Source organism: Sus scrofa, unplaced genomic scaffold, assembly GCF_000003025.6.
Source record: "Sus scrofa isolate TJ Tabasco breed Duroc unplaced genomic scaffold, Sscrofa11.1 Contig1537, whole genome shotgun sequence".
In the NCBI taxonomy this organism is placed as follows: Eukaryota; Metazoa; Chordata; class Mammalia; order Artiodactyla; family Suidae; genus Sus; species Sus scrofa.
This window is the reverse complement of record NW_018084901.1, coordinates 1,075,381-1,099,505: the sequence shown is the minus strand read 5'-3', so window position 1 is coordinate 1,099,505 and position 24,125 is coordinate 1,075,381. Positions and strand designations below refer to the sequence as shown.

The 24,125-nt window shown below is 47.7% G+C and overlaps 1 long non-coding RNA gene across 3 annotated transcripts in view; it reads left to right on the top strand.

The window, feature by feature from the left end:
* Nucleotides 1-698: 698 nt before the first annotated feature.
* LOC110258193 overlaps nucleotides 699-24,125 on the top strand; it is a 45,458-nt gene continuing 22,031 nt past the window's right edge. The window contains exons 1-2 of one of the 3 annotated variants that reach the window (XR_002341020.1): nucleotides 12,537-21,578; nucleotides 22,944-23,073. This is a non-coding gene — a long non-coding RNA (uncharacterized LOC110258193). Of the gene's footprint in view, nucleotides 1,213-12,536; nucleotides 21,579-22,943; nucleotides 23,074-24,125 lie in introns of those variants that run through there. The other 2 variants (XR_002341022.1, XR_002341023.1) reach the window with 2 other exon arrangements.

The following is a 24,125-nucleotide window of genomic DNA, read 5'->3' as shown; positions in this document are numbered from 1 at the left end:
GAGGTAGCACATTTTAGCCCCACCCTGGGGGCAAGGAAACAACTCTGTTATGCCCTGAGTGTCGCCTAATAGAACCTAAACACCATTTTCTCCTTAGCTGCCATATTCGCGACATTTAAATGACTTTCTGGAACCTCCGCATTTAAGCTCTCAGACTGTGTATCCCCTGTCCTCCCAGATACTAACTTAGAGGAACACACAGGCTCCCTGCCCCTGCCACCGTTCCTTCTGTCCCCCCCCACCCCGATCCTTTAATGTTGACCCTTTAAGGACTGCGTCAAGCCACCTAAAATATCTTTGAAAGCAGACTCTCTGCTGTGCTTATGCCAAACCCTTAAAATAACACCAGCCCCGCCCCATCCCCCACCCCTGCTGTGAGATGGCCAAGCCCTGGTCAGCACCTTCTTGAGTTGCTGGGATCATCTGTGCTTATTAAACGCTCTGGGTAGAAAAAGAAACCTCTCAGAATAGCCTCGACCTGGGTGGGTGGTGACTTCAGATCTGTGCTATTTGGGGACATTTTGCGGGGGGGGGTCATTCCACCTGTTTTTATTCAGGCGCGTTTGCAAAAGACAGGCTCCTAGAGGCACCTGGAGTTGCGGGTGTGTTCACATGTGGGCACAGGGAGGAAACAGAAGTGGGTGGGGGGCTTCAAGGGAAGCAGACTGGGGGCCGGTGGGGGGGGGGCGTGTCTTGTATGTGGCCCTCATTCCTGCAAGGGCGTTTCTTTACCCCATGATCTTTGAGCATCGCACCTGCCTGGGGGCCCTGATGCTCCAGACTCCTCAGTCCTGGCTGTGGACCAAAGGTGCGTGCACCCCTCCCCCCAATTACAATGTCAAGCCCTAACTGCCAACCAGTGGGGTCAGCAGGTGGGGCCTGGGGGGCGGGGAGGTGATGAGGGTGCAGCCCCCAGGAGGCGATTGGTGTCCTTATAAGAGTCTGCGGGGAGCTCCCTCTCCCCTCCCCCCTGCGAGGTCCCAGCACCATCCAGGAACCAGGGTAATTCCAGACACAGAAACTGCGCTTCCCCTCCCCGGATATCCAGTTTCAAGAGTTATTGGGCAGCAAGCCTGTGTTGTTCATCAGTCCCCTAGTCTATGGTGCCTGTGACAGCAGCTCACACAGACTGGGACAGGCCAGCATTTTTGCTGGAGGGAATCCAGCCTGCTCTGGGAACTGGCCTCCTTCAGCTCAGGTGCCCACCTGCAGGTCAGTCCCCGGCTGTGGGAGGTCAGATGGATACAGCAGATGTGGCGGAACTTCCCAGGAGGGCAGTGGGCATTGTGGGCACTGGCGTTCAGCTGGGACACATGCCCTCTTGTTTTCCTCTAGAGGTGTTTGTTTCCCTCTGCAGTGATAGGCAGTTTGGATAGTTCCTTGAATGAGCACATTGGGGAGTTCCCGCTGTGGCACAGTGGGTTAAGAATCTGTCTGGAATCCAGGTAGTTGCGGGCCAGGGCCAGCCGCCTCCCCAGCCTGTGGGAAGGGGTGGATGTTGTCTTGTCCGTGATAACGGCAGTTCCGGTGGCTGCTAGTCCTGAATGGACCCAAGGGCCTGTGTCCGTCCTGGGGCGTGAGATGAAGGAGGGGAATTCTGAGCACTCAGCTTGCAGATCCACTTGGGGCCGTGGGCCGGGCTTGAGTTCTGCAGCCACAGGTGATGATTGTCTGGTTACCTCTTGTTATGGACTCATCCCCCTGTGTGGATGCTGAAGCCCTGACCCCTGCACCTTCGAATGAAAGCATTTTGGGGATCTTTCAAGAGGAGATGGAGGTGACATGAGGTCGCAAGGGTGGGGTCTGATCCCCCAGGACTGGGATTCTTAGGAGAAGAGACCAGGAGTTTCCTGGTGGAACCATGGGTTAAGGACCTGGCATCACTGCTGTGGCTCAGGTCACTGCTGTGGTCTGTATTCAACCCTGGCCCTGGGACTTGTACATGCTGCAGGCACAACCAAAAAAAAAAAAGCATCAGGACATAGTCAACTCTGGAAGGACACACCCAGGAGAGAGGCCTTGGGAGGGACCCACCCTGCCCACCCCAGTATGTAAAGTAGGATTTACTGTGTAGCACACAATTATCATTTCTTTTTTGTATTTAAAGTTTTTTTAGGGCTGCACCTGTGGCATATGGAGGTTCCCAGGCAGAGAGTCGAATGGGAGCCGTAGCTGCCAGCCTCCACCGCAGCCTCACCCACACCAGATCCGAGCTGCATCTGCGACCTACACGGCAGCCTGGGGCAACACCAGACCCTTACCTCACTGAGCGAGGCTAGGGTCCTCACGGACACACTAGGTGGGGTTCTTAACCCACTGAGCCACAATGGGAGCTCTTTTTATTTTATTGAAGTGGGCTCGAGTTACAGTATTCTGTTTCTGTTGTACAGCAGAGTGGTTCAGTTACGCACATATACACACGTCCTTTTCCATATTCTTTTCCGTGGTGGTTTATCACAAGATGCTGAATATGGTTCCCTGTGCTGTAAGTATGACCTCATTGTTTATCCAGTCCGTAGTTAATTAGCGTCTGCTAATCCCAGACTCCCAACGATTCCTCTGCCTGGACAACCACGAATCTGTTCTCCGTGTCTGTAGGTCTCTTCTTCTTTCTATAGATATGTTGATTTCTTTCCTAGTTTGTATTTATTTATTATTTATTTATTTGCTTTTTACAGCTGCACCCATGGCATATGCAAGGTCCCAGGCTAGGGGCAGAGTGAGAGATACAGCTGCCAGCCTACCCCACAGCCACAGCAACGCTGAATCCGAGCCCTGTCTGTGACCTACACTGCAGCACATGGCAGCACTGGATCCTTAACCCACAGAGTGAGGCTGGGGATCAAACCCGCATCCTCATGGATACTAGTCAGGCTTCTTACTGCTGAGCCGGGAAGGAAACTCCATCTCAGGTTTTTATGGTCTCTGGGGGCTTTAAAAAGTATTGGCACTTCCAGGGCTCAGCCCCAGGTGCTCACATTTCTGTGGCCTGCAGTGGGGGCTGCGCAGAGGCATCCTTAATTCTCCCCAGGGGCGGGGGCGGGGTAGGGGTGACCTGCCCCAGGAAGTGCTGAGCCCCAGGTGGACATGCCTCACCTGCTCCACCCTCTCCCTCAGGGCTCAGGGCTGCTCCCCGGAGCCCCTCCCCTGGAGACCCCAGGAGTAAGAGGCTGCTCAAGCTCCAGCCACCCTGGCTTCAGCAGTGGGGCCCCAGGAAAGGTGGTCTTGAGGGACCCCCACCCACAGAGACTCCACACAGAGACAGGGCAGAACGGTGAACAAGAGGGTTTCTTTATTTTTTCGTTTCTTTTTTTGATCAAAGTAGAGTTGATTCTCAATGTTGTGATAGTTTCAGGTATATAGCAGTGATTCAGTTTTACTTAGATATTCTTTTTCAGACTTTTTCCCCATATAGTTCATTACAGAATTTTGCCTAGAGTCCCCTGGTCTGTGTAGTAGGACTCTGTTGTTTATTTTATGCGTGGTCCTGTTAGAGTCCCACGTCTCTGTGCTGGGCAGTAGCTCCTTGTGTATTTTATACAGAGCAGCAGGTATATGCTAATCCCAAACTCAGTTTATCCCCGCCCCTCCCACTTTGGTAACTGGAAGTTCGGTTTTTTGTATCGATGAGTCTGTTTCTGCTCCCCCCCCCCAATATTTTTAAAAAATACAGTGTAGTCAATTTACAGTGTTGTGCCAATTTCTGCTGTACAGCAAAGGAACCCAGTTAGACATATATATACATTCTTATTCTCATACTACCTTCCATCCTGGTCTATCCCGGGAGACTGGCTAGAGTTCCCTGTGCTGCACAGCAGGACCTCATTGCTTGGCCATTCTCAGTGTCCTAACTGGCATCTCCCAACCCCGGTGTTTCTGTCTTACAGGTATGTCTGAGTCCTGTCTTAGATTCGACACAGAAGGGATATCTGTGGTATTTGTCTGTCTCTGCCTGCCTGACTTGACTCTGTATAAGCATCACTCCTTATGATCATAAGGTCTACCCCTGTCCTAGCCGGTGGCAGTGGTTCACTCTTTTTTAGGGGTGAGTGAGCAGGGAGATTTCTGAAGGTCACTCCAGCATCTGCTGTTCTGTAGTATGTATCTATCAGGATACTTTGTCATGTAGCATATTGTATCTACTATTGCGTATGGGATACACAGTAGAGCAAGTTTCCGAGACGTGCAGGTATTGCTATTACATCTAAAACAGTTTTCTTATGCAACATGATAGATGCCGTATGTTACATGTAACGTCTGACATGTGTTTGTATATGTAGTAGTGTGATCTGCAGGAAACAGGATTTTTCCCACCTTGCCATATAGATACAACATAATCTATAATATGTCATTATACTGTCCATAATAGCTATAATATTCACATAGTAACATGGAATATTATACATAAATGATATGTGGTAAATATTGCATTACATAATAGAATATATAACAATGCAATTTAGTCACATAGGATTTTTTTCCACTTTCCATAGAGATAGACATATATTCTGATACCAATTCCATTATCTAGACTTGTTATAACACTACCACTTGGGGAGTTCCCTGGTGGGTCAGTGGGTTAAGGATCTGGCATTATCTCTGCTGTGGCTCAGGTCACTGATGCGGGTTTAGTCCCTGGCCTGGGGATTTCCATGTGCTGAGGGTATGGCCAAAAAAAGAAAAAAAATTATAACTTGGTATGTAATATATGACCTGTATTGCATTATATAATATAGTGTGTAATGGAGCAGTTTGCTCACAAAGGATTTTCCTATTTGCCATATAGTCAAGCACATATTCTACTATATATTTTGTTATCTGTAATAGTTACAATGTTATGTAACATTATATGCCATGTGTTACTTTATATATAACATAAGAAGTAATATATATTTGCATATATCATAGTGCAATTTGTAGGAAACAGCATTTTTCCCACCTTAACTTATTAATATAGTCTATGCTATAATACATTGTCCGCAAGAGCTATAATATTGTTATAATAATGTATATAGTATTATAAATAATCATTATGTATATATGTATTATGTATACATTATATATTTATGATATGTATTATCTTATAGAACATATACTGCAATTTGGTTACATAGAATTTTTCTGCTTTCCATAGAGTTATGTACATATTATATATTTATTGCCTGTAATAGTTATAATATTATAACTTGGTATATAATGTAGGATATATATTGTATTAAATAGAATATGGGAGTTCCCTTCCTGGCGCAGTGGTTAACAAATCCGACTAGGAACCATGAGGCAGCGGGTTCGGTCCCTGCCCTTGCTCAGTGGGTTAATGATCCAGCGTTGCCATGAGCTGCGGTGTAGGTTGCAGACGCGGCTCGGATCCCGCATTGCTGTAGCTCTGGTGTAGGCCAGTGGCTACAGCTCCGATTAGACCCCTAGCCTGGGAACCTCCATATGCCGAGGGAGCGGTCCAAGAAATAGCAAAAAAAAAAAAAAGAAAAAGTGTAATGCAATTTGGTCACATAGGAGTTGCCTACTTTCCATATAGTTATGCATGTATTTTATTACCTATGATAGTTGTTATAACTTGGTATATAATGTATGGTATATATTATATGATAGAATATATAATGCATTTTTTCACATAGAATTTTCCTAATTTCCATATAGTTATGCATATATATTGTCTATGATAATTATATTGTCACTGGGTATGTAATGTATATATTATAGAGTATATAATAGTGCAATTTTATCACATAGAATTTTCCTAATTTCCACATAGTTATGCATATATTCTACTATATGTTTTCCTATGTGTAATGGTCATATTATTATACCTGGAGCCAGGATGGAAAATGCCAAGTATTTAGTCAGAGTAGAGAAAACTGCTCAAGGTCTCCCCTCCTCCGCTCGAGAAGGTCGTCTGCACAGAGACACCGGGATGAGCCTGGGCCAAGGGTCCCCAGTAGTGAGGTGTCTGCATGAGATTCCTGGACTAGACATGCATAAGAGCATGACCAGCTTAGGGGGCCCAGTCTTTGACGGCAGCCTGCCCCACCAAGACTGCACCAGCCACGCACCCAATCTGGTGTGGGCAGTGGGGACAGCTTTCCCAGGAAGCCTGCAGGGAAATCTTGGCAGTTGGCTGTGGTCAGCTCTGAAGGACCACTCGCAGAGATTTCAAGGATGGTGGGGAAGGAAATTCCCAGGAAAAGACGTCCACACAGCAATCCCTCCAGAAGAGGAGAGGGGGGGTATAAGGGTCTAAAAAATTATGTAGCGGGGAGTGGTTTTCAGAAACCCTGCAAAATCGCACCCCTTCCTCTCCTGAGTCTGCCACCAGGTAGATCTTCAGCTGGTTTCTCACCCTCAGCATTTTCTCCTCAGATGCAAAATCTAGTGTCTTCCAAATGGAGGACACATGCTTTGTCGCAGTCAGGCTTCTAGCAGAAAATAGAAAGTGCATTCCCATGGGGTCTTTAAGAGTCTGCACAGCCGATTGGGAAGCATTAGGGGAAGTCCTGAAGGAGGCAAAGGCTCCCAGAGTCCATCAAAGTAGAAGAAAAACCGTTATCACCCTGAGCCTGAGAAGTGAGAGGAAATAAAGTCCAGATGATACCAGGGTTCAGTTGGAGAGCTGTGGTGGAGGGGCTGCCCGGCAAAAGTCAGGACTGATGGAGGAAACAGCTAACTGCAGCAGCAACCACACGGGGAAGGTTGCCTCCCAGCTCCTGCCGGTGCCTCCCACCATCTAAACTCACCTGGATTCCAGAGGGTCACAGCCTCTGGGAGGTGCAGGCTACATCCATCAGTATCCCAGGGCACAGAGTTGGGAAGGGAAGGGCAGAGGATGGATCTGAAGAGGGAAATGGGAAACACATCCCTTCTCTCCAGGCTTCAGGTTGGAAGGTGTGGTCGATGGCCTGAGTTGCTCAGCATTTTTTTTCTTCCTTCCTCTCTTGCCCTGAGTCCTCTTTGATGGAAGGTCCACACCTCCTTCCTCCATGGACTTTGGAGTTTGCATCCATTTTGCTTTATTTCATGGGATGTCAACAGAAAATGCTGTAAATGCAAATGGTTCAGGTTACCCTGTGGCCACTAACATTCCAACCTTACAAAAATAGGCCTACGATAGCCACTAGTTCCAAAATAATGAGACCAGGTGGAACAGACATGACTCTAAGCTTATGCACTGGGTTCCACTTAGGGTGGCGATGGCAGTGGGGCAGCCTAAATCAGCCCCACATTTGCTGACCTGCTGACTCATAGGTCGGAAAATAACAATTTGTTACAGCAGGGCTTTGAGATTTAGGTTTGTTACACAGCATAGTTTAGGTCAGAGCTGACTGATAGAGAAAAGGAGCATCTTCTAAGGTGGGGAAATGTGCTCAGCAAAACCTCTCAAGAAAATCTGCAGCACATTGTCTAGATTCTCTCCTATCTTCAAAGAGGAGCGGAAGGAGGGAACTAGCTCTCTTACTGTTCTTTGCAAGTGAACATATCTGTATCCTCTAAAATTCCAAATCTATTGTATTTTTGCAGCCTATTGGACAGTTAAAAGTTTCACATTGTGTTGCCAATGATAGTTGGATGGGATAGTTTTGTGCGTGTGTGTGTGTGCGTATGTTGAAGACAGAGAAGGAGATTTGAAGCTGCAAATCCTCCTTTGCCCCTGCTCTCTCCAGAGGTCATTTATCCTTCACATCCATCGGCTTTCCCTTTATGTACATATCTACACAAATATAACCCAAAATCTATTTTACAAGGGATCCACAAATACGGCAATCCATTCTTTTCTATGCTGACTGGATGTCACAAAAAACAATTCAAAATCTTTTTGTGCTTCCAGAAACGGTCCCTGGGAGTCCCACACTTTCCCAAAGCCCTATTTGATAAGTGGCATTTTGTATCAGGTGAAAGAAAATGAGACGAGTTGCCACAGCATCCATTTTCATGCAGGAAATTTGAGGCATTTATGGCTCCTTAACGGATGACAATTTTCTGACTCCAGAACGAAGTTGTGTTCCAAAACGATGTTTTTCCTGCTAAAGCCAAACTTCCACTAATTAAAACTGAACAAGTGACTTGATTGAGAGGCTGACACCATCCAGGCTGTGCACACAGCTCTGTTTGTTTGTTTTTGACTTTCTGGATGTTTAGATGAAGAAAATTTATTCGAAAATAAACGCTGCTGGGTACATCGGTAATCAAGCTCTGAAGAAAGACTGGTGTGAAAATCAGATTTAAACCTCACATGCCTTAAAAGAATCTAATTAGTTATGCATTTGGAACATGGGTTTTGTAAACGCAGCAATCTCTGCCTTGGCGATGCATCTGCTAGAGAAGCTTAATTTCAGCAGCATCGCTCTGGAGTGGATGAAGCTGTGTGTCTGAGCAGAGGGGACACTGCTGGTTACCTTTGTCATCACCCTGCGCCAGCTCCTCCTCAAAAAGCTCTGGTTTGTTCAGCCTTCCTCGGCTCCCCTCCCCCGAGCTCATCCCCCAGGACTGCCACCTCTCCTGTCCTCCAGGGCTGGTCCCTTGATAGGGATTGTTTTAGGAAGGGACGAGAGACCCGCCCAGTTCTGTGCCATCCTACCCAGAAGAGTTCTCCTGGGGGCTTGGCTTCGGGGAAAATGTTGTTCTTCCCAAGGGAGGACCAGGAACCGAGATTGGCATCTTTTTCCTCTCAACATGGTAGCGGCAGGAAGCCTTACCTCCTAGGTTCTGGCTTACCTGGCAGGACTTCCTGAAAGCAGTATGACAGAAGAGGGTCCATTTCGGGCAGGGGTCAGGGGGTGGTTGAGAGACCCATCGAGGAGAGTCAACGCATCTTCCTGAGCTGTCGAGGAGAGGCTGGAAATAGGGAGGTGGAGATGAGAGGTGTCTGCAGACATGCCCAGCGGAGAGTCATTGGTGAACGAAGATGAGATTATCTAGTGAAGAGACAGAGCGGGGAGGATGTGGGGCTGGAGAATGGAGGATGTGACAGTTCACTCTAAAGTAAGGAGTTTCTGCTAGGTCTCAATGGGTTAAGCATCCAACTAGTGTTGGATGAGGACGCAGAGCTGATTCCTGGCCTCGCTCAGTAGCTTAAGAATCCAGTGTTGCTGGAAGCTGTGGCATAGGTTGCAGATGGGGCTTGAATCTGGTGTTGCTGTGGCATAAGCCTGTGGCTGCAGCTCTGATTCAACCCTAATCCTGGGAACTTTGATATGCTGTGGGTGCAGCTGTAGCCCTCCCCCCAAAAATAGTTCCCTGATGACCCAGCAAGTTGAGGATCCAGCATTGTTGTTGCTGTGGCATGGGCTCAATTCCTGGTCCAGGAACTTCTGTGTGTCATGGGTACAGCCAAAAACTAAAACGTAGGAAGAGAAATAAAAGAAGAACCTGTGTTTTCAGTGAAAGATGAATGAGGCATTGCAGGAGAGATGGAAGATTAGGACAGGGAGCATCTCAGAGGAAGTGGGTCTTGTGGTCCCCCATTGTGCTGAGATGAATGTCTGAGGAGGGCAGAAAACCAGCCTGTGTTTCTCAGAGGCAGGGAGACTGGGCTTCATGGACAGAGAGCATGTGTCAGCTTGCTGTTCTGTGTAACAGGTGACCTCAAGTCTGCCAGCTTAAAGAAAAGCACCTGTTTATTGTGTCATAGTTTCTGCATATCAAACATCTAGAAGGGATGGAAACAACCTACATATGTATCCACAGGTGGAGTAATTAGGTGTAGTCCCTATTCACAATGGAATATTACTCAGACATGAAAAAGAATGAAATCATGCCATTTGCAGCAACATAGATGCAACTATAGATTCTCATACAAAGTGAAGGAAGGGAAAGACATGCATTGCTATCGTGGCTCAGCAGGAATGAATGTGACTAGTATCCATGAGGACTCGGGTTCGATCCCTGACCTCACTCATTGGGTTAACAATGCGGCAATGCCACCACCTGTGGTGTAGTTTGCACGCCTGGCTCATGTCTGTCATTGCCGTGGTTGTGGTGTAGACCAGCGGCTACAGCTTCGATTCGACTTCTAGCCTGGGAACTTCCATATGCAATGGGTGCAGCCCAAAAAACAAGAAAAATAATGTATGCTACCAGTCCTGTGTGTAATCTAAAATATGGCACAAGTGAACCCATCTACGGAACAGAAACAGACTCACAGACCCTGGGAACAGACTTGTGGTTGCTGAGGGGGAGGGACTGGCATGGACAGGGGGTCTGGGTGTTAGTATATGCAGACTACGACCCTGAGAATGGATAAGCAATGAGGTCCTGCTGTACAGCACGGGGAACTCTCTCTGGTCTTCTGGAATAGAATAGGGTGGGAGATAATGAGAAAAATGTGTGTATGTAAACACACAATACATATATACATACATGTAGTTGGGTCCCTGCTGTACAGTGAGTTTGGCTCAACATTGTAAATCAACTCTGCTTTAAAAGTCATGGGGAAGGGTGCCGTGTCTCCTGCTCCGAGTCTCATGGGGTTGAAATCAAGTCTCAGGCTGGGACCCTGATTCCATCCGGGTGGAAAGACCCTCCTGAATGTTCACGGGTGATTGGCAGAACTCGGTGCCTCTCCGGCTTTCCGCGTGGCCCCTCCATCCTCCGAGCCAGCAATGGCCAGACAGGACTTCCTCAAGTTCTGAGCCTTTGCATCCTGTCCTGCCTTCAGCAGGTAGGAAGCTGTGAGTTCAGAGCTCTCGTGATCCCCTGGGAAATCCAGCGTAATCTCCCCGAGAGATCAGCAAAGCCCTGACCGTCATGACGTCTGCACAAGAGAGTCTGCAGAATAACAGATTTTCCGGGAGGGGGGCGAAGTTGGGGAAGATGAAGTCCTGCCAACCCCATCAGGAAGGGAATAAATTCAGGAGCAAGTGGGAGGAGGGGCGAAGACAGGAGGCGGCAGAGGAGGAGGGAGATGGATGGAAAGAAAGCGGGTGGAGGCGTGTCTCAGTTTGGGTTGATCCAGGCTGCGCACAAGGCGGTGTCTACACTAAGGCAGGAGAGCCCTTGGTGTGCAGATCTGCTTGAGGGAGGAAGTGCGGGCAGGGGGTCCAGGATGGCGCCCGTGCTGAGAAGAGCCCTGGGGGGTCCTCGGGCTGCGCTGCCGCCTCGCTGGGAGGCCCCGGGGGAGTTCCTTAACCTCTCTGGGCCTCAGCATCGCACTGTGTAAAGGGGCCTGAGGGCAGGAAGCATCTCCTGGGGGTTTTGAGCCTCAGGCGAGTTCCCGCAGATGCAACACCGGCAACCGTGTCTGGTTGGCAGTGAGAGCTGGGGTGGCATCAGCGGGTGCTGTGGGGAGAGTCGTCCTCCTCCTCTCCTGTGAGGCTCACAGCGCTGCTTCCCTGAGGGCGGGAGCGGGAGGAGACCTGCAGCCGTGGGAATAAAAGTGAGGCAGCCCCCGTGACGGTGGAGTCCTGCGTGATATGAGCAGTGTCCCACGGCCACCAGGACAGGGATCCCTGAAAAACGGCACGTGGTTGTCCTAAGGGGAATGTGAGCCCTGGGATAGAAAGAAGTCATACGCGCACCGTGATGGAATTACAGTGGTGGAGCCACCGCGATGATGTTACAGTCTTGTGGCCACCAGGAGAGTAAGGAGAGGACGATGAGCCCTGTGATGGTAATAAGAGGAAGATGAGCCTGTTGTAGTGATTATAGTCCCAGGGCCACCATGTCGGAATAATAGCCATACAGCCACCAGGAGAGAGGCAAGAGGAACAGGAGCGCTGGGATAGCAGTTACAGTCCTATGACCATCACGGTACTAAAGTAGCATCACAGCCACCGAGACAGTAAACATCGTAGTGTGGCCACCAGGATGGTGAGAAGGAACACCTGCCCCTGAGAGAGGAGGAGGAAGAGGACTAATACGGCAAGCACGGTAACAGTAACAATGTAACCTTATAAATAGTGGCGATTTATATATCAGTGTACACTACAATGATAGATTTATTAATAGAACAATTATAACAACTATATAATTAGAATTTTAAATACGTTATAGGAAGTAGGAAGTCTAAATCTAAACGGGCTATATTAGCACAGTTATATTTTAGACCAAAAATTATCTGTATGAAAGTTGTAGTTTTTAGAGAATTGAGAAGCAGAAGAAAATACAGAATCAATGTAAATCATATTTAAAATAAAATATCTTGCAACTGAAAAATAAGAATGTAACCTTATTAATGATTACAATTATATATTGTATATATAACAATTATATAATTGTATTATAGGTTAATAAAACAATTATATAATTATAGGTTAATAAAACAATTATATAATTATAGGTTAATAAAACAAATATATAATTATAGGTTAATAAAACAATTATATAATTGCATCATTATAGGTTAATAAAACAATTATATAAACAACTTGTTATATAATTTTAATTATATAACTATGTTATGTAATTGTATAATACATGATTATATAATTATAATCATTTAATGATAATTAATTTTTAATTATATATTTATAAACAATTTTTATTACAATAGTATGACAGTTATAAAAGCTTTAAAAAATAACTCTTACCACAATGAAAATAATAGCTTTTTTTATTTTTTTTATTTTTTTTTTTGTTTTGTTTTGCTGCTGGCTTTTATATATATATATATTTTTTTTTTATTATTATTTTCCCACTGTACAGCAAGGGGGTCAGGTCATCCTTAGATGTATACATTGCAGTTACATTTTTTCCCCCACCCTTTCTTCTGTTGCGACATGAGTATCTAGACATAGTTCTCAATGCTATTCAGCTTTTATTTTTTTATATACTGTTTTGTATTAATATATATTATTACTCATAATTTCTGTTAAAAATAATATTTATAACAAGTAAAATAGACATCATTTCCATGGTGTGTGTTGACATATCTAACTGGTGTTACTGTTATGGAGAAATCTCTCCTAAAGCAGAGAATCCAGTAGCTCTGGGCCTATGGTGACAGGAAGGAGGGTTGCTCATTGTGAACTTAGGGACAGGGGCATAGGGGTGAGAAGATGCAGGTCATGGCTGTCCTGATGAGGATGAATCATAGCTGCTGGCTCAGGCAGGGATTCCTGGTGCAGCACACTCACCCACCCTCACAGTCACAGTGCCAAATGGAAGAGTGCCTCAGTCAGCTCCCCTGCCTCTCTGGGTGTCATGCTGCCCTTGAGGCTCAGGGGCATCTGTGTCTGTGGCTGACCAATCCCCTGTGAGCCTCAGGCCCTCTAAGGATGATAAGCCTTGGGGACCCGGTGGGGACAGGGCTGTGACTCATCTTTGTAGAAGCCTGGAAATGGAGGGGCAAGGAAGGGACCACAGTGGGTGACCCAGCAGAGTGTCCCCCGTTGGCCTGGGGGGGAGAGCAGTAGAGACAATGCCTGTGTCCATCCTAAGCTCTGCCACCCAGGTCCCCCCTAGGGTGGATGCTAGTCACCCGGGCCTGTGCTCCAAGGGCCCTTCATGGCCCTGTGAGCTGCCTGGGGGCATCCAAGACAGGAATGCCCAGGCTGTGCCTTCAGGCCTTGTTTGGTCTCATCCACGCAGCCCTGTGTGCATTCTGCCCACTGGGGTCCCGTGTCCAGGCTGGAGGGGAGGAGGTGGTGTGGAAAGATGCCCATCCTGAGCACCAGGGGCTCTGCAGCAGCACGTGTGGTCACAACACCGTGAAGGTTGCACGGATGGTAGCTTGTGTACCTGGGTGTGGGACGAGTTTTATTGCTGTTGCACAATGTACAAGGCTACTGATTCTGTTCATTTTTTTCCTGATAAGATCATTGTTTCTGAGGCAATAGAAGCTTAATAACCAGAACAAAAGCCAGAGCCATTTTTGCTAATCCAGGTACAGCTGATTTATAATGTCATGTTAGTTTCAGGTGTACAGCAAAGGGATTCAGCTACATAAAAGTATTTTCTCAGATTCTCTTCACTTCTAGGTTATTACAAGATAATACAGTTTCCTGTGCTGATCAGCAGGTCCTTGCTGTTTACCTGTTTTATATAAAGTAGTGTGTCTGTTAATCCCAAACGCCTAAAATATCCCCCCCACCCTATTGGTAACCATGAGTTTATTTTCTGTCTGTGAACCTGTTTGTTTTGTAAATAAGTTCTTTTGTATCATAGTTTAGATCCCACGTATAAGTGATAACACATGATGTTTGTCTTTCTCTGACCTCATTTAGTAGGATAATTTCTAGGTCCATCCATGTTGCTGCAAGGGGCATGATTTCATTCTTTTTTTATGGCTGAGTAATATTCCATTGTATGTCTATGTTTTCTCTCTATAACATCATCTTCATCCACTCCTCTGCTAATGGGTGTTTAGGTTGCTTCCATGGCTTGGCTATTGTATTCAGGGCTGCTGTGCATGTGGGAGCATGTGTATCTATTGGAATTAATATTTTCGTCTTTTCCAGGTACATGCTCAGGAATGCGATTGCTAGCTGAGAGTGATTTACAGTGTTCTATCAGCTACAGGTGTACAATATTGCGATACAGTGTTTTTATAAATGATGCCCCATTTAAGGTTATTGTAAAATCTCCAGAGTTCCCTGGTGGTGCACTGGGTCAAGGATCTGGTGCTGTCACTGCAGTGGCTCAGGTTGCTGCCATGGTGCAGGTTCGATCCTTGGCATGGGAACTTCCACATGCTATGGGTGCACCAAAAACAAATAACTAAAAATCTCGAAGTTATTTTCCAACAGCATGAAGTGACTCCTGACCCTGGCCATGGCAGAAGCAGCCGGTGGTAGCCTTGTTCTTTAACAGGTTACAGCCAGAAATGCTGGGTGAGACATGGAAGGCGGTGGTCTGAGACCTCTGCATCGGGTGGACAGTCAGGACTTAAAGCAATGACACCACCAGGTTGAAGAGAGTCTCCCCCAAATCTGTGTCCCTGGAATCTCAGAAGATGACCTGTCTTTGTGAATGTCACAGGTGAGATGAGCTCCCACTGGAGCAGAGCGGGCAGTTAATCCGATGACTGGTGTCTTTTTAAGAAAGGGGGACATTGGGGTAGTGTGTCTCCCCGCCAAGGGGCTCCCAGGCTCACTGGCAAACCCCGGAGGCTGGGGGAGGGGCTTGCGTCAGGCACCACCCGCCCCTCCCTCATGGGGAGCAAGTCTCTGTCTCTAAGCATCAGGATTGGGTGACTGGCCATGAGTTCTCCCACCTGTGACTCTATGTTCTTGAAGTCATGCATCTTTGAACCAAGGACCAGCAGCTAAACAGGAGAAGGCAAACGTGGGAGAGGAGGCTGCCCCTACGGGACGACTTTTCTTTTTAGGGCCGCGCCTGTGGCATATGGACGTTCCCAGGATTGGGGTCGAATGGGAGCTGCAGCTGCCAGTCTACACCACAGCCACGGCAATGCCAGATCCCAGCCATACCTGCAACCTACGCTGCAGCGTGCAGCAACATCAGATCCTTAACCCACAGAGCAAGGCCAGGGATTGAACCCTCCTCCTCACAGACTCTATGGCAGGCTATTAACCCACTGAGCCACAAAGGGAACTCCATCATCTCTGACTATAAAGTGAGGTTTAAAATGGGCAGCCGTGGGAATCCACCCCAAGCTGCATTCCTGGCCCCTGTCCTTTAGTTTCTCGTCTTTTGACCTCGGACAGAGGAGCCAGGGTAGGACCTGAGGGCTCTGTAAGGTTTTCTGTGGGAAAGCTGTTAAGAATGCTTTCAAAACCCAAACTGAATCCTCTTCCCTGTGGGGTTTTAAATGCCAGTCACTTAAAAAAGACAACTTCAGGAATTCCTTTTGTGGCTCAGTGGGTTAAGAACCCAACTAGCATCCATGAGGATGAATGTTTGATCCCTGGCCTCGCTCCGTGGGTTAGGGATCCAGGGTTCCCGTGAGCTGTGGTGTAGGTCTCACAGCTCAGATCCCACATCCCTGTGGCTCTAGGTGTAGGCTGGCAGCTGCAGCTCCAGTTAAATCCCTGGCCTGAGAACTTCCATGTGCTGCAGGTGCAGCCCTAAAAAATAAAACAAAAAGCAAACAACCCTTCAGATATGACCTCAAAACTTCAATTCGATGTCAAACTCCCACAGGTGAGAGGAGGTTATTACTTTTCAGAAAAGTAAACTGCCTTGAAAAACGACAGCCCAGCACCCTCCCCGAGGCCATAACACCCATGTTAACAGGCAGTGAAAGGCCTCTTAGGGTGGCCAGTTCACAACCTGCCTTTGGAGAGGGTGCTGGTCTCAGAAGCCAGGCTGGAGGAGGGTCCTTTGCAGACGGGGGGAGGGGACCTACTTTGGACGCGTGAGATTCTGAAAGATCAGCCGCGTTCTTCACCAGCAAAGGGTGGTTTTCTCTCTGAAAGGGAACCAGTTGCTGGTGAGATGCCCAGACTTTCCCGCGTTCTGCCAGGAGGAGCGTGGCGCTTCACAGCAGCTCTGTGGGCAGATTCTGGAAACACAGGAGCTGTCATTGCTGGGCGAAATAGAGGAAAGCAATCTAGAGGGGAGACCCTGGGGGATTTCAAAGTCCTTGGGGCGTTCCCATGGTGGCCTGGCAGGTTCATGACCGGATGTTGTCTCCATGAGGATGCAAGTTCGATCCCTGGCCTCACTCCATGGGTTAAGGATCTGCTGTTGCCGGGAGCTGTGGTGTAGGTCGCAGTTTCGGCTTGGATCCTGTGTGGCCATGGCTGTGGTGTAGGCTGGCAGCTGAAGCTCCTATTCGAGCCCCAGTCCAGGAACTTCCATGTGCCACAGGTGCAGCCCTAAAAAGGCAAAGTCCTTGATAATAACCTATAAGGGAAAAGAACTTGAAAAGAGTATGTGTGTGTGTGTATGTATACCTATGTGCACATACGTGTGTGTGTGTGAGAGTATATAAGAGAATCAGTGTGCTGTGTACCTGAAACATGACATTGTCAACTGACTCTACTTCAGGTTTTTTTTTTTTAAGTCCTGAATAGAATCCGATGTCCAGGAGCTTTCACCTGTTCCCAGCCGTCTCTACTGCTCACCCCTCTAAGCCCTAATTACTTTCCGCCAGGCACAAGGTCATTGGACACACCAGTCAAGATAAAACACTGGTTACATGTTGGCTTTTCCATCAAAGAAGCCCCCCTGTATATGCCTTAGACAAGTCTTAGTGTTTGAGGGTACAGGAGATTTTCATTGACTCAGACTCCATGACCCAAGGGTGTCTGAAGCCCAATCCCGGCATCTCAACCTGGAACGATGAGACCAGACAGGTCAGATGCAAAATGCAGCAGGGAAAACGGCTGCCCTGTAATTTGCCCTGGAGGAGCGGGTGTGCCAGGCGCAGTCCTGGCCCCAAGCACATGATTTGGGGATGATGGCTCTTGACCTTTCGGGGTGGCAGGTTTGGTTTGGTCAGGGTGCTTTCTGCCAAACACGGCACCGTGTGCTGCTTGTAGCAGGCAGAGCGTCTTCATCGGTGGTGATGGCAAGATATTGATCCCGGGCAGGAGTCCCCCCGGGGTTTTACGTGTCGCCCAGGAAGGCGATGAATCTCCTTTATGAACACGACACAAAGTAATCAATGCATTTGGCAGATTCATTAGGACGTTAAAAAGGCTTGGAGAAGAGATGGAATGCCTCAAGAATCCATTTAAAAGGAAGAGTAATAGGGTTATTATATCCATGCCAGAATATTTTACCAAGAACGGCCGGCATCGCAATATACATAACGTTCTGTTTATAGCAATAAAAACCGGCTCACAGGGAGCAGGTGCGGAAAAAGACAAACTCATGAACGTTTGTGAATGGAAGAAACAGCCCAAGGAGCTTTAAGATCTTGGGATGAATTATCTTAAATCTTCCAGAGCTTTCTACTCAGACCAAGGGGTTTTTTCTAAAGGCAAAACTATTTTTTTGTTGTTTTCAAAATTTTAAGTTAAAAATCTCCCATTCAGCTTGGTAAAATTGCTTAAAAGTAAAGGGTTTTTTTTTGGAGTTCCCGTCGTGGCACAGTGGTTAACAAATCCAACTAGGAACCATGAGGTTGTGGGTTTGATCCCTGGTCTCGCTCAGTGGGTCAAGGATCCAGTGTTGCCATGAGCTGCGGTGTAGGTCACAGACGCAGCTCAGATCCCGCGTTGCTGTGGCTCTGGCGTAGGCCGGCAGCTACAGCTCCGAATAGACCCCTAGCCTGGGAACCTCCATATGCCAAGGGAGCAAAAAAGGCAAAAAGCCCAAAAAAAAAAAAAAAACTGCAAAGGAGAACAAAGAAAAAAGTCAACTACCTCTAAAAGTAAATAGGAGTTCTCTTGTGGTGCAGAGAGGGTTCAGGACTCAGCATTGTCACTGTACCAGCCTGGGTTTCTGCTGTCATGCAGGTTCAATCCCTGGCCCAGGGATTTCTTCCATATGCTGCAGGTACAGCCAAAAAAAAAGAAATTTAAAAGCTAAAACAGTTTTTCAAAGCTACTGAGGTAATTTTAAAAGCATTTCAAGTGAGGAAAGGGCTGAATGTGAACTGCCTTTGCATGATGCAGCCTCTAAATAAGATCAACCTTTCAGAGTTCCTGTCGTGGTTCGCTGGTTAAGGAATCCGACTAAGAACCATGAGGTTGTGGGTTTGATCCCTGGCCTGCTCAGTGGGTTAAGGATCTGGCATTGCCATGAGCTGTGGTGTAGGTTGTAGACGAGGCTCGGATCCCACATTGCTGTGGCTCTGGCGGCTACAGCTCCAGTTGGACCCCCAGCCTGGGAACCTCCATATGCCACAGAAGCGGCCCTAGAAATGGCAAAAAGACCATAAAAAAAGGTTTTCTTTTTCTTTTAGTATTGACAATATTTAAAATGATGTTTTTGGAGTTCCTGTTGTGGCTAGCAGGTTGAGAACCCGACATAGTCTCTCTGAGGACGCAGGTTCAATCCCTGGCCTCAGTGGGTTAAGGATCCAGTATGGCTGTAGCTGCGGTGTAGATTGCGGCTGCAGCTTGGATCCTTCATTGCTGTGACTGTGGTAAGGCTGGCAGCTGCAGCTCCAATGCGACCCTAGTCTGTGAACCTCCATATGCCACAGTGCAGCCCTAAAAAGACAACACAATAAAAATTTTAAAATTCTAAAAATAAAATTGTTTAAAAGCATTGAGTTAATCTAATTTTTAGAAGCCACTGAATGTAACATTTCAGTGAGGCAGGAGGGCTGAGTGTGAATTGCATGTCTATGAACCTGCTTCCAAGTAAAATTAACTTTTTAAAAGATGTTGACAGTATTGAAAATTACGTGTTTATCGGATAGAACAGCGCTTGAGAAAGGCAATAACGTCTAGAAGTTGGGTTTCCATCAAGAGGCAGAGCCCTCTGCCTTCTGGTTTCCTGAGGTGACAGGCTGGCCACCAGGGAGAAATGCAGGATTGTCCCCTGTCCCTCCTTCCCCAGGAACGTCAGGCAACCACGTCCTTAATCTTCCGGGCAGTGAACGGCTGCAGGACACGAGGGTCAGGCTCAGAGCTGGGAGGGGTCGGGGGTCTGGTGGAGAACTGTGTCGACAGGCAGGATGGACGCCTGTGAGGGGGGTTGGAAGGAAGCCACTGCAACCCTCCAAAGTTTCTGCTTACCTTGACCACCTAAGCATGGGGTAAGGACAACGTGTGGCCATGGCCATAGGACTTTGTGACCCCATGTCATGGTTTTGGAGAAGCAAAATCCCTGGAAACTGAAGTCCCATGAGGTGGAGCTGGCGTCCTCTGGGGCATCTCATTTATTTCCATCAGGGCTGACCCCCAGCAGGCTCTGTCCCAATGTCATGGGTGCCCAAGAGTTGGTTGGAAGATGCCCTGTGCCCCTTTAAAATTGGGTCTCCAAGACAGCCAACAGGTACATGAAAAGGTGCTCAACATTGCCAATCATTTGGGAAATGCAAATCAGAAGTACAAGGAGATATTCATTGCAGCTCTATTCGCAATAACCAAGACGCGGAAATGACCCAAAGTTGTGATATCATATGTTGTGGCTAGCAGGTTTACCTCCTCTGTCTGACTTTGCTCACTCAGGATGATCATCTCCAAGTGCATCCATGATGCGGCAATGCCATGAGTTTGTTCTTTTTCATGGCTGAGTAATATTCCATTGTGTATAAGGACCACATCATCTTTATCCCTCTGTCGATGGACTTTCAGGTGGTTTCGATGTCTTGACTACTGTGAATAGTGCTGCTATGAACGTAGGGGTGCATGGATGTGTTCCAGTTAGGCTTTCTTCCAGATGTGTGCCCAGGTATGGGATTGCTGGATCCCATGGTAGTTCTATGTGTAGTTTTTTGAGGAACCTCCATACTGGTTTACATAGTGGTTGTACCAATTTATGTTCCCACCAACAGTGTAGGAGGGTTCCCTTTTCTCCACACCCTCTCCAGTATTTTTTTTTTTTTTTAGGGCCACACCTGCAGCATATAGAAGTTCCCAGGCCAGGGGTCAAATTAGAGCTACAAATCACAGCCACAGCAACACCAGATCCGAGCTGCGTCTGCAACTGACACCACATCTCACGGCAATGCTGGATCCTTAACTCACTGAGTGGGGCCAGGGATGGAACCTGTATCCTCATGGATCATAGTTGGGTTCATTTCCACTGAGCCACAATAGGAACTCCTCCCCAGCATTTATTATGTGTAGAAGGTCCACTGCATTTTTAACCAGTTCCTCTACCGCTTCAAACGCTGGCCCCACAGAGGTGCGCTCAGGGAGAAAACTGCTGAATTTGCAGAGACGATTTGCAGTTTTGTCATTACTTGTCTGGGTTAGCAGGAGCCTCTCAGCCTTGGTCCCATTTATGGAAGAACAAATCCAAGAGCCGTTTTCTTTGCACCTTCCTGATGTTCAAGCACAATGTTGCAGTGACTTTGTGTGTCATGACACATCGGCTGTGGTTTCAGGAGTTGGTCTGAAACAGCACGTGAATCCTGGACCAGCTTCCGCTGGTCTGGCCCCTTCAGTGGGTTGTTGATTGCTTACCTTGAAACGGCACCCGCTTCAACTGGTTTTGCCACCTTGAGGAGGTTGCTGATTCATCAAATCTTGAGTTATTTTACAAGGACAACCTGGTACCTGTTCAAGACAGAAGCCCACATCTCCAGGACGACCCCAGAACCATGAATCTTCTGTCTGCAGAAACTAAAGAATAGAAAAGTTGCCGGTGCCACCCTTGACGAGGCGGGAACTCTTTCAATGGGGAGCATCTGGCTTCAGCCACAGGGGTAGCATCTGTGGCCTGACTCAAGACTAGCCAATCAGCTTCCCCAACTCCTTGAACTCCACCCAGCCTCTGGATGGAGGAGACAGGTTGGAGAGCCTTGCTTCTGGGCTCCTTGCTGGTTGACCGCACGACAACGCTCTTCCTCTTACTAAAGCTGGTGCCGTGGGTTGGCTTCTGTGCGTGTCCGACGGGGAGCCTCTGCTCGGTGACAAATCTGACCGTTTCTCATGTGCCCAGTCGCCTGAGCATCGGGCGTCTCAGCCAGTACGCCCTCTACACACCCCACTGGCTGCTCAGGAGGTCTGAGATGTGTGTCCCCGAGGGATGACGGAACGCTGGTGCTATTTTTCATCAGGCTGTTGTGCAGGATCCCTCTTCGTCCACCGGACGCAAAGGTAAGAAGGCTGGTGCCTCTGGGTCTGCAGCCTGGGCTCGATGTCCACGTGCCTCCTACTGGGTCATGTTCAATCCCGTCCAGCCTCACGGAGGCAGGGGAGGCTGACAGCCTCCCTGCTTCAAGTAGCTTTACCGGGGAAAAAGACAGAACAAAGAAGAATGTAGCACCTCCAGGAATTCTTGTCTACATGGCCTGTGGTGGCGCTGGATGGCATAGGACAACCCAGAGCACTCCTGGTCGCGCTCTGCCCATCAGTCTGGGTTTTTTTTTTTTTTCCTGCCTCATCTTTTTATCCAGCCCAGGCAGTGGTCACTCATAGACTTGATCTGAAAGCCCTCAAAGAAACAGGCTGAATTTTTTTTTTTAAGTAGAGTTGATTTACAATGTTGTGTTAATTTCTACTGAACAGCAAAGTGATTCGGTTACACATGTGTATGTTTTCGGGGTTTTTTTTGTTGTTGTTTTTTTATCCTTTTTGTCTTTTAGGGCCATGCCAGTGGCATATGGAGGTTCCCAGGCTAGGGGTTGAATGAGAGCCACAGCTGCTGGCCTACACCGCAGCCACAGCCACAGGGGTTCTGAGCCATGTTTGCAACCTACACCACAGCTCACAGCAATGTCGGATCCTGAACCCACTAGGGAGGCCAGGGATCGAAGCCGCACTCTCACCTGCTGAGCCACGATGGGAGAGCCTATGTGTTCTTATATTCTTTTCTATTCAGGTTTATCGGGGAAAGTGGATATAGTTCCCTGTGTTGTGCAGCGGGACCTTAGCATTTTTGAATTCTTAATGAGTCGGACAGTTGTCAAAGCGAGGTGGGGAATCCATACTAAATACTGTCTGGATGTGAAGATGTGTTTTCTAAAGACTGGAATCGTATGTCTTCTTTCAATATTTTAAATTTTACTGAAGTGTAGTTGATTTTCAACATTGGGATAATGGGATCCTATGTCTTTAAAGTCTCAGCTTTAGGGGAAATGATGACATTTTAGCTCGGTCACTTTGCCTTCAGGGGAAGGTTGTTAAAGACAGAGCGAGGGGGAGGGTCTCGGGGTGTGATCAGCTTGGGGACACTCTTCGGGCTGGTGGGCGGTGAGGTCACTGGGAGTCAGCGTCATCCACCTTCTGGTTCCAGCCGGTCTGGGGCCTCCGTGCTGGTGGGCAGCATACAGCTCACTTCTTCCACCTGGCGGGGGCTTTAGCACCTGCAAACAGCTCAAGGACACAGCTCAGAATATTCTCCATAGTCCTGGAGGAAGAATAAAGGGACTTGACTTCGTTGAATGGACAAGTATTATTATTCTTTCTTGACTGTTTTTCTTTGTTTCTGCATTTTCTCATTTCTCTGAATTTACTCTTCAGGTGTGGGGTCAGGAGATGCAAACTAGGACACGGAGAATGGATGAGCAAAGAGGTCCTGCTGTCCCACACAGGGAACTCTGTCCAGTCTCTTGGGATAGACCAGGATGGAAGATGATAAGAGAAAAAGAAGGTATATGTGTGTATGCTTGGGTCACTTTGTTGTACAGCAGAAATTGGCACAACAGTGTCCATCAACTCTCGTCTGATAAAAATTTAAGAAAACGCAAGGTGATTTCATTCTGTAACGGTGGGCTCATGGCAGGGATTTCACAGTCTCATGAGTCTTAGAAAATTGTGTGTGTGACTCTCTTTCTGGCAAGTAAATTTAATGTGGTTTCTGCTGAGGAAGAAAAGGTTGTTACGAGGAATTGGTTACTAAAATACAGCCCACGGAAAGGAGCATTTTCTGGGTCTTTTTCCTCAAGATTCTGATTCGTGATTTTGTGACAACTTTAGCTGCACAGAGGCAGCTGACAACGGTCCTGGCCTTCAGCTGTGCCCGCAGGCAAGCAGGTCACTCTGTTACCGGCCTGGGTGCCTGGATTCTTCAACCTATAGAAATGGATGGGGTCAGAGGGGGGAATCAGGCCAGGCTTCGCTGAGGCTCCGGCTGCAGCAGGGAACAAGTAACAGGGCCCTGGCTCGCTTCCCAAGGAGGTGGGCCGGTCCCTTAGGTGGGGTGAGGGTGGGTGGGGCTGGAGGGGTGGCTGGGTAGGCTGCCCACCCCCTTGGCGGAGCCCTGTGCAGGGATCAGGCAGGAGACCCTGCTTGGACTCTTAGCATCTCAGAAGTGATAGTTGGATTTTGGTCTTTTTGTATCTTACTGTTTATACTTTGTCTGCCCCCCTTCCCTTTAGTCCCTTGGAGTTTCATTGTATCTGTTGCTCCAGGAGCCGGCCTTCCTGGTACAAGCCCTGCAGCAGAGGGTCCCAGGTCCCAGCCTGACTCCTGTCTGTCCTGTCTGTCTATTTTCCATCTTTATAACTATCATCTCTCTCTATCCCTATTTATCGATATCTGTCATTGATGCATTGTCTGTTACCTACCCATCCACCTATCACAGCTATTAACTATATTTATCTCTTATCTGTCTGCTCATCTCCTGGTCATCTGGTACCCGTCTTGAATCAGTAGAAAATGAAGAGGTCAGAGGAGGGATGTTGACCTCACAGCCACGTTCTT